At 39.2% G+C, this 11,431-nt stretch overlaps 1 pseudogene; it reads left to right on the forward strand.

Annotated features, from left to right (window-relative positions):
- The first annotated feature begins 9,835 nt into the window (after nt 1-9,835).
- LOC148773374 (eukaryotic translation initiation factor 1 pseudogene) lies at nt 9,836-11,157 on the forward strand (annotated as a pseudogene).
- The last annotated feature ends 274 nt before the right edge of the window (nt 11,158-11,431 follow it).

Below are 11,431 nucleotides of genomic sequence, written 5' to 3' on the forward strand. Positions count from 1 at the left end.
AATCATCCAGATCAGCAAAAAGTATTCTTTCAGTTTTCATATCAGGTGAAAGCAAAGCTAAAAGTTAATAGGGAACTCAACTGGCCTGGGTGCACTCCTAGTGAGTAGGCTAAAGCTAAGTCATGCAGAGAGGGGAGGGAGCTGACAAAATGGGGTCAGTTTGATTTAGCCTCACAATTACTGTCTTCAGAGGATGCATATGCCCACAATTTTATGCCTTTCCTCCTGAAAGACTGGCACCATCAGTCATACACTTCAGGCCTTAGAAACTCTGGGGTGCACAGTGAAAGTATGTTATGGGCCTTGGCAACAAAACAAATGCTATGTGAATCTGGGAAATAGCAAAGCCAGTCTGTGTAAGATATGACAGCTACCTGCAAAAACACATTTCCATATATGGAAATAACATCTGCATAGCACTTTATAATATCCAAGACACACTTACACATATTAGCTCTCTTACCAATGTGTCATTGCCCTCTGAGTTGTACACGTGGATTTCAAGGAGATCCAACCAGTGCATTCTAAAGGAGATCAATCCTGGGTGTTCATTGGAAGGACAGATGCTAAAGCTGAAACTCCAATACTTTGGCCACCTCACATGACAAGTTGACTCACTGGAAAAGACTGTGATGCTGGGAGGGATTGGGGGCAGGAGGAGAAGGGGACGACAGAGAATGAGATGGCTGGATGGCATCACCGACTCGATGGACATGAGTTTGAGTGAACTCCGGGAGTTGGTGATGGACAGGGAGGCCTGGCGTGCTGTGATTCATGGGGTCGCAGAGTTGGACACGACTGAGCAACTGAACTGAACTGAATGCGAGGAATAAGTCATGAGGATAGGATTAACATATAGACACTACTATATATAAAATAGATGAACAACAAGGTCCTACTGTATAGCACAGGAAACTATACTCAATATCTTGTAATAACCTATATTGGAAAAGACTTTGAAAAAGAATATATCTATATATGTGTGTCCATGTGTGTAACTGAATCACTTTGCTATAAACATGAACCTAACACAACATTGTAAATCAACTATACTTCAATTAAAAAAAAGTCTAGCAAGAAGGATGTAACAAAGATAAATTCAGCCATGAGTATATTCAGTTCAGTTCAGTCTCTCAGTCGTGTCCACAGCACGCCAGGCCTCCTGTCCATCACCAACTCCCGGAGTTCACTCAAACTCATGTCCACAGAGTCGGTGATGCCATCCAGCCATCTCATTCTCCGTTGTCCCCTTCTCCTCCCGCCCCCAACCTTTCCCAGCATCAGAGTCTTTTCCAGTGAGTCAACTCGTCGCATGAGGTGGCCAAAATATTGCAGTTTCAGCTTTAGCATCATTCCTTCCAATTAACACCCAGGATTGATCTCCTTTAGAATGGACTGGTTGGATCTCCTTGCAGTCCAAGGGACTCTCAAGAGTCTTCTCCAGCACCACAGTTCAAAAGCATCAATTCTTCGGCGATCAGCTTTCTTCACAGTCCAACTCTCACATCCATATATGACCACGGGAAAAACCATAGCCTTGACTAGACGGACCTTGGTTGGCAAAGTAATGTCTCTGCTTTTTAATATACTATCAAGGTTGGTCATAACTTTCCTTCCAAGGAGTAAGCGTCTTTTAATTTCATGGCTGCAATCAGCATCCGCATTGATTTTGGAGCCCAAAAAAATAAAGTCTGACACTGTTTCCACTGTTTCCCCATCTATTTCCCATGAAGTGATGGGACCAGATGCCATGATCTTTGTTTTCTGAATGTTGAGCTTCAAGCCAACCTTTTCACTCTCCTCTTTCACTTTCATCAAGAGGCTTTTGAGTTCCTCTTTACTTTCTGCCATAAGGGTGGTGTCATCTGCATATCTGAGGTTATTGATATTTCTCCCGGCAATCTTGATTCCAGCTTGTGCTTCTTCCAGCCCAGCATTCCTCATGATGTACTCTGCATATAAGTTAAATAAGCAAGGTGACAATATACAGCCTTGATGTACTCCTTTTCCTAGTTGGAACCGGTCTGTTGTTCCATGTACAGTTCTAACTGTTGCTTCCTGACCTGCATACAGGTTTCTCAAGAGGCAGGTCAGGTGGTCTGGTATTCCCATCTCTTTCAGAATTTTCCACAGTTTAGTGTATATTAAGTAAATACAATAACTAATTTTCAGTTCTGTTCATCAACTTTTAAACTCTTATTTTGTGCCTACAGAGTCTATGTAGATATCTCAATGAGCTACATAGATGCTGGAAGATGAGTGAATCCAAAATATTGAGTATAAGTGATGTTGGAGATAAAAAGACACCCTCATATTACTGGTATGAGAGTAAAGTATTGGCACAAATTTTCAGAAGTTTGCTTGTCAGTATTTGCCAAAATTACATAGCATACTTTTTGTCTCAGAATTTTAACCTCTAGAAATTTTTCCTCATGGAAACATAGCCACAATTGTGCAGAGAAATATGTATAAGGATATTCACTGAGGCACTGTTTGTCTCCTTGAAAAACTATTAACTTAAATTTCCATCTATAAGGAAACGATTAAATTCTTGCAACTCCATAATTGGAATACTATGCAGTCATTAAGAATTGTGTAAGTGTATACAGCATGTGCTGAGTGAAAAGATAGGTGAGAAAAAGGAAGTTGGAGAACAAAATATATAGGATAAGGTTATGAAGAATTACTCAAAACTTGGAAACAAGGGTGTGATAGGAAGACTGATGCCCACCCCCTCCTGCTCTGCCATAAAGATCTCCTTATTCTAATCCTCAGAACTTGTGAATATGCCATCTTATATGGCCAGGGAGAATTAAGGGAGAATTGATAATCAGTTGGCTTTGAAATAGGAACTTATCCTGGATTATCTGGGTAGGCTAGATGGAAACATATCGATCCTTATGAAAGAACATGATGTGAAGCTGGAGGCAGAGATATTTGAAGATTTTATAATGTTGGAGAAAGAGGGGACTTCCTTAGTGGTCCAGTGGTTAAGACCCTCTGCTTCCACTGCAAGGGTGCTAAGTCATGTCTGACTCTTTATGACCCCGTGGACTGTAGCCCGCCAGGCTCCTCTGTCCATGGGATTCTCCAGGCAAGAATACTGGAGTGAGTTGCTATTTCTTCCTCTAGGAAATCTTCCTGACCCAGGGATCAAACCCAAGTCTCTTCTGTCTCCTGCATTGGCAGCTGTGTTCTTTACTACTAGTGCCACCTGGCCAATGAAGGGGCACGGATTCAATCCCTGGTTGGGGACCTAAGACCCCGTGGTGGTGCAGCCAAGAAAATATTAATTAATTAAAAAAGAAAATATGTTGATAACAATTTTAAAAAAAGATGAAGGGGCTACAAACTGAGAAATGAAGCTCTAGGATGAAAACAAGGAAATAGATTGTCCCATAAGGCATCCAGAAGGAGCCAGGCTCTGCTGACACTTTGATTTTGGCCCTATGAAGCTGGTTTTGGATTTCTGACTGTCATAGCCGTAGGAAAATATTTTTTTAAGAAACCTACTTAGTTTGTAGTAATTTATTAAAGCAGCATAGGAAATTAATACAAAGGGAAGAGATGATTACTTGATGCTTTAATGTCACATTGAAAGCATTTTCCAACACACCTATTGTCATCTGACTCTTTAGGTCTAGAGAAGTATAATTTAGCACAACTGATGAGGATTTAGTCATTTTACAATTCTGTAAAACTGATGCAATGACATTTTCTGCCCACCTAAAGAAGACATCATGATTTTGGTTCTTATTACCCTCTTGGGCATTAATCATCTTTGATTCTAACTTAGCAATATTATTTTAGCAATCCTTTGTTTTTTAACTGACTGTACATAAATACCAGTTCTCACATGCTCTTTTGAATTAACTTTACCATCCTGCTGGTTTCCTCCTTCATGAGATAAAATTAAACTTTGACACACGCTCACACTCTTTGTATAAAACTTTTCCTGAACATTTTGAGACTCATACTTCAACAATGATCCCATTTTTTGTATATATATATATATATATATATATATATATATATATATAAAAACTAAAACAACAATATGGTGGTGGGAGGAGCTGGAGGAAAATGTTTCACACTCTTTATGGCAGTTCTCTGGATAGGGAAGCAGGAAGACGACGGGGATTACTTTTGTGTTGTTTGCAATATTTGACTTTTGTATAATTTTATGTGGTGTTTGTAGTCTGAAAAATATATTACTTTAAAAAGTAAATATATGCTAAAAATGATTCACACAGTGTCTGTCCCCAGCAAGTTTAATATCTGGTTGGAGAGGGGGGGATGTAATGCATACAGCTCGCTAGAAATATAAGGCCAAGTATGATAGATGCCTATGAAAGAAGTGGGCTCCTATCTGTTTAGTGCTTGTTAGATACCAAGCTTCATGTTGGATCATTTACATAATTTTATTTCATCACAACAGTCCTCTGAGATAGATGCTATCTATCTCCATTTTTTCAGATGAAGAAACTGAAGTTGAGAGGGATTTGCCTAAGGTCACACAACTATTGTGCTGAGGGGAAGAGGCAGAATTTGAATCCTGGTCTTTTTTATTGCAAAACTCACACCTCTCCCATTCTAATACACTGGCTTCCCATAGATGTTCGGTCCTATGGTCTAGACTGGGTAGGACTGAAGTAACTTGATACTTTATACTCAGCTTTGGCTCTTTAAAGGGGGCAGATGCATTTACAGAAGGGAACGAAGAAAGCTTATCTCTAATATTTACCCAAACTAGCCTATGGCTTAGCCTGCTCTATATAATTTCCTGTCCTCCATGTGCTCATATTCTTGGCTTTGGCCTTCAGTCTCTTCTTGCTCTGTGAACCTGTTTGACTCTGCTTCTCTGGTTCACCCACCTCTGCCTGCCTCACTTGACCCTTCAATTTGCTCTTTTCCCATGGCTTGGCTCACTGCAATCAGGACAAAGAATAATTTCAATACCCAAAAGAATTTCCTGGACTTTCCTGGTGGCACAGTGGATAGGAATCCACCTGCCAATGCAGGGGACACAGGTTTGATCGCTGGTCCAGGAAGATTCCACATGCCACGGAGCAACTAAGCTCATGTGCCACAACTACTGAGCCCATGCACCCTAGAGCCTCTGCTCCCCAACAAGAGAAGCCACTGCAATGAGAACTCTCTGCACCACAATGAAGAGTAGCCCCTGTTTGCCGCAACTAGAGAAGGCCTGCACACAGCAACAAGACCCAGTGCAACCAAAAATAAATAAATAAAAGAATTTCCTTATACTATTCCTTTATAGTCACACCCTCCCCACACCTCTAAACCCTGGCAACCACTGACCTGTGCTCTTTCCCTATACTTTTGTCTTTTTGAGAATGCCATGCATATGGAATCACACAGTCTCTTGCATTGAGAGTTTCAGAGCAGAGGAGTGATGTAGTTAGGGCTATTTCAGGAAGATCACTTTGGTGTTGTGTGAAGGATGAATTGCAAGAGAGTAAAACTAGATATTGAGAGACCAGCTTCAAGAATTTAAGCTAGAGATGACCATATGTGGTATATATTCATTAAAGGGCTTATTGTAATTAATCAAAGAAGTGTAAGGGAAAAAAGAAACTAGATCATGGTTACATATTTTTGTTTCCATATATCATAGTGTCCACTGATTACTCCAAGGGTATAATAGTACACACAGAGACACAAAACAAAACAAAACAAAAAATAGGACACAAGAAGACACATACAGAACAGTTCAAATTTTATTTTTTAAAAAAGACAAGTGTATGTAGATAGTAAAGTGTCTGGAAGGTGTATAAATATATACCAAGATCTTACTGTGTTTATTTCGGGATGATGGAATTGCAAATGATAGTTTTCTTCTATATAATAGTTTACATTTCCAGAGCCATATTTCCTCTCCTTTAGTTCTCACACCCCAACCCTGATGCCTGGAGAATAGGATGTATGCAGTTCTTTATTCCTTTTTACCACTTGATATAATTCTAGGCACACATTAGACACAATGAAATTTATCATCATCATTTTATCAGTTATATTTCTAAGTCATTAAGGAAAGAGTTCAGGTACTGTAATGAAGTGACTTGACCAGAATTACACAACTAAGGGTAAATCAGAATGGGATATAGGGCTCCTACCCCTAATCTATATTTCTTTGAAAAAAACCTTTTTATTATAAAAGTGTTTAAACATACATAAAAGAGGGAATATAATATACTCTCATGTACCACCACCCAGCTTCAACAGTTATCATTTTGCCATTCTTATTTTATCGGCTTCCAATCATTGTTTCTCTTCATCTGACTGGAGGATTTTAAAGGAAATTTTACAATAATTACTTTGGTGTGCAATTTATAATTGTTAAAGGCATTAAGAGATACACATAAGCACTATGCCATCATCACATCCAACGAAATTAACAATAATTCCTTAATTTCAGTCTGTATTCAAATTTTCTCAAATGCTTTCAAGATGTCTTTGTACTGTTGGTTTGTTCAAATCTGGATCCAAACAAGATTTGTGCATTGCACTTAGGTAATGGGTCTCAAGTCTCTTTTATTCTGTAATAGTCCATACTCCCTTTTTTAAGTCACTGATTTGTTGAAGAAACTGGCTCATTTTTTCTGTAGACTATCATGCACTCTGGATTTGGGCAATTGCTTTCTTATGATATTGTTTAACTTGCTTTCCTGTCACCTATATTTCCTATGAACCATTAGGTCTAGAGATTATTGATTAGATTCAGCATCAATATTTTGGCAAAGACACGTGATTGGTGGTGCTAGGTGCTTCCTACTGCAGCACCTTTTGAGGTTCATCATGTCTGCATATCTCCTTTTGATTGATGCTAAATCAATCAGTGAGTTTAGATGATGCCAGCTTATCTCCCTTATTGTAAAATTTCCATCAACCTTTTATCTAATAATCATTGCCTAGATTATTATGGAATTGTAAAATGGTGATTTTATAATGCTAACATTTCTTCTGCATTTATTAGCTGGAATTCCATAAATAACAATTGTCTCTCATCAGCTATTTACTTACTCTGAGACATCATTTATACAAGGAAAGGCAGGATAAATGATTCATTTGTTTTCTCTTTATTGGTTTTTTTGAGTAATAAGTTGTTGCCTTAGCAATCTCCAATGGTGTTCAACAAAGGTTTTCTTTGCTTTTAGCAACATTATGAATTTATGTATTTTTATGTTTGATGTGCTTCAATCCAATGCAGTCATTGTTCTTTGTGTAATAAACTTTTTATTTTAGAGCAGTATTAAATTTACAGAAAAGTTGCAAAGATAATACAGAGAGTTCTCGTGTATCCCTCATATAGTTTCCCCTATTTTTTTTCCCTTTAAAAGAAAAATGTAGCTTTTATTTTATTGTGTCTAACAGTATACCACTTCCTACATTTGCATTCATGAACCAGTTTCTTTTTTTTTTTATTGAAGTATGATTGCTTTACAATGTTGCGTTAGTTTCTGCTGCACAACAAAGTGAATCAACTATAAGTGTGTGTGTGTGTATGTATATATGTATATCCTCTCCTATTCTTAATATCTTACATTACTATGGTACATCTGTTACAACTGTGAAACCATTATTGATACACTTATTAACTAAACTCCATCATTTAATCAGATTTTCCTAGTTCTTCCCTAGAGCCCCTTTTCTCCCAGGATCCCACCCAGGATACAATAGGACATTTAACTGTCATGTCTCTTTAAGCCTCCTTTGGTCTGTGACAGTTTCCCAGACTATCCTTATTTTTGATGACCAAGACAATTCTGAGAAGTACTGTTCAGGTAATTTGTAGAATTTATATATATTTTTCTTATGATTAGACTGGAGTTACATGTTCTTGGGAGGAAGATCACAGAAATAAAGCTTGTCATCATCATGTATATCAAGGATACATGGTAACAACATGACATAACTAATGATGTTAAACTTGATCACCTGGCTGAGGTACTGTTTGCCAGGTTTCTCTGCTGTAATATTTCCCCCTATACTCTAGTTTTTGGAAGCAGCAGATTTGACAGGTCAAAATACACATTCACAATTCTTGGAGCATAAGGTCTATATCATTGTTTCCTCTGGCACAGCAACCTGAACCAGGAGTACAGCCTGTTATCTCCACAGCTGCTGCCAATCTGGAGTGAGAAATGGCAAGCACACAATTTAAAATTCTGCTGTCCTGGGGCTTCCCTGGTGGCTCAGTGATAAAGAATCCACCTGCCAATGCAGGAGACACAGGTTTGTTCCCTGATCTGGGAGGATCCCACATGCCGCAGAGCAACTAATCCTGTACGCCACAACTATTGAGCCGGTGCTCTAGAACCTGGGAACTGCAGCTACTGAAGCCCCCACGCCCTAGATCCCATGCTCCACAGCAAGAGAAGCCACGTGCACTGCAACTAGATAGTAGCCCCCACTCTCTGCAACTAGAGAAAAGCCTGAGCAGCACCGAAGACCCAGGCTGCCAAAAATAAATACAATTTTTAAAAAATTCCACTGTCCTCTCATGATGTAGCATCTTTTTCATTAAGCTTTCCCATGGTTGGTATCAGTTTGTTTTTTTTTACTAGATTCCAGAGATCCCAGAAAGTTGATTCTGAAAGTTTGATAGCTTATTAGTTGCTTCTGTGGATGGACCGAACCCTGGATTTAACTACTCCACCATTTTTGGTGCCCTCCATTGTTTAAACAATTTTTTTTGTAAGGAAGGCAATTCCACTTCCAAGCTCTTAATATGCTTGAGCTAAATGGAAGTTTATTATATGATGCAAGGAGCTAAAACCTTGTGCTCTGTGACAACCTAGAGGATTGGGATGGGATGGGGAGGTGGGAGGGAGGTTCAAGAGGGAGGGGACATACATATACATATGCCTATGGCTGATTCATGTTGATATATGGCAGAAATGAACACAATATTGTAAAGCAATTATCCTCCAATTAAAAATAATTTAAAAAGCAGATTATCCACTCATTACTTTTAACGCACAAATTGTCTCATCATTGCTCCTTCCAAATGGCTCATTTTCCTTTTGACAGAATCCCAGCAATCTTTGATAGTTTCCTTGCTTTTTGCTACAAGATGTCTCAGGCTCATCTTATACATTTACTGACTCAGACCCGGACATTTGTTGCTACTGAGTTGTCATTCCTCCTAGGCTTGTCACTGGATAGAGCTAAGGAAAATATTTTGAAAAAAATATGAGTTTATAATATTTCCAATTCAAATTTAATAGTATAGGGTTTTACCTAATTTCTTTATTTTGTACTTATATCTTTTTTTCTCTTACCCCAATAATCTTGGTTTCTAAATACATCATACTTTTTGCTTTCTTGTAGAAAAGCCAATAGTAATTTTTAAATAACATGCCAATATTAGATTAAAAATAAAACTACTGAAAGCAGTTTAAGATTTCTTTGTGAGATTCTCTTTTAAGACACACTGCAAGGCTTATGGGATCTTAGTTCCCAGACCAAGGATCAAACACATGTCCCCTGCACTGGGAGCCAAATTCCCATCTTTGTGGATCATTTTATTCTTAGACCATACATTTCTAGGGATACACAGTCAAAATACTGTTTTTTAAAGTCATTTGACATGATTCTCTTCTTTGTGTGATTATGCTATCAACTTAATATACAGTGAGGTTCAATTGTTTCAGTTTGTTTTCAGTTTTTAAGGATTGCTTTTTTATTTTACTTCAGATTTAATTGTACTTTCAATAAGGCTTCCAACATCAAAACTAGATAACAAGGTACATTCAGAGAAGTTTAGCTTCCATTCCTATCACTGCACTCTTCTTTCCTTCTCCCAGTTTTTTAAAGAGCTTTGTTTTTGGCCCCAGTCACTGAGCCGCCGCCGAGGACTCAGCAGCCTCCCCCTTGAGCCCACTCGCTTCCCGACGCTCCATCCCCCCTGCCCGCCTTCTCCCGCCGCCGCCTTCCTTCCGCAGGCCATTTCCACGGAGGGAAAGGAATCGTATTTTATGTCCGCTATCCAGAACCTCCACTCTTTCGACCCCTTTGCTGATGCAAGTAAGGGTGATGATCTGCTTCCTTCTGGCACTGAGGATTATATCCATATAAGAATTCAACAGAGAAACGGCAGGAAACCCTTACTACTGTCCAAGGGATCGCTGTTGATTACGATAAAAAGAAACTAGTGAAGGCGTTTAAGAAGAAATTTGCCTGCAATGGTACTGTAATTGACCATCCAGAATATGGAGAAGTAATTCAGCTACAGGGTGACCAGCGCAAGAACATATGCTAGTTCCTGGTAGAGACTGGACTGGCTAAGGACGACCAGCTGAAGGTTCATGGGTTTTAAGTGCTTTTGGCTTACTGAAGCTTAAGTGAGGATTTCCTTGCAATGAGTAGAATTTCCCTTCTGTCCCTTGTCTCGAGTTTAAAAACCTCACAGCTTGTATAATGTAACCATTTGGGGTCTGCTTTTAACTTGGACTAGTGTAACCCCTTCATGCAATAAACTGAAAAGTGCCATGCTGTCTAGTCTTGAAGTCCCTCATTTAAACAGAGGTCAAGCAGTAGGCGCCTGGCAGGGCCCAGCCTGAAACAAAGTAATAACAGTGATGTTTCTGCCAAGTTCAGAGCTCCGCAATCACAGATGGCTATGTCTGGCCAGAAGCTCCTCAGCAGTCCCTCTGCAAAGTTCCCTGCCCTGAGAAAATGTTACCACCTGAACAGTCCTCGATGAAGCGGAGAGTGGAGGATGGGTGAGGCAGCTATACTGCTAGAGGGTGCCTTCGGTGGTCAGGGAAGGATCCCCTGATGTCTCCAACGTGACTGGGTGGGCAGAACTTAGAGCAGCCACTCTCCAGTGAGGTGACAGGACATCTGGCTTGCCACCAAGGTCTTCATGACCAGACACGTCCTAGCTAATTGATGTCCAAACTAGAATGTGAGGCCAACCTTCTATCAGTTAAACTTTTGACAAGGGAACAAATTTCAAACCAATGTTATCAGTCACGTAGCTGTATAGAGCTTGCAACTTACTAGCAACAGCTGCCCTATGCCTTGTGAAGTAAACTGGGTTTTTGGTCTTTTCCCCCCTCTTCAGTTTTAATGTTATGTAATGTATTTAAACCCTTATTTAAATAAAGCTTGTTTTCAGAAACAAAAATAAATAAATAAAGAGCTTGGTTTATACTATTGATGTTTCTTGTTAAAAAATATAAGCAAATATGATTTCTACCCTTTTTGTACAGAAAAAAACGGCCAACTATAGAAACTTCTCTATCTTACTTTTTTACCACTTAGTATATCCTAGAGATCATTCTATGTCAATACTTGAAAATTCTCTTTATCCCTTTTTGTAACTGTTGTTCAGTTGCTAAGTCATGTCTGACTCTTTGGAACCCCATGGAGTGCCGCACGCCAGCCTTCTCTGTCCTTCACT

The sequence above is a fragment of the Moschus berezovskii genome, chromosome X (assembly GCF_049115385.1).
Source record: "Moschus berezovskii isolate FMDL1 chromosome X, NW_MosBer_1.0, whole genome shotgun sequence".
Classification (NCBI taxonomy): Eukaryota; Metazoa; Chordata; class Mammalia; order Artiodactyla; family Moschidae; genus Moschus; species Moschus berezovskii.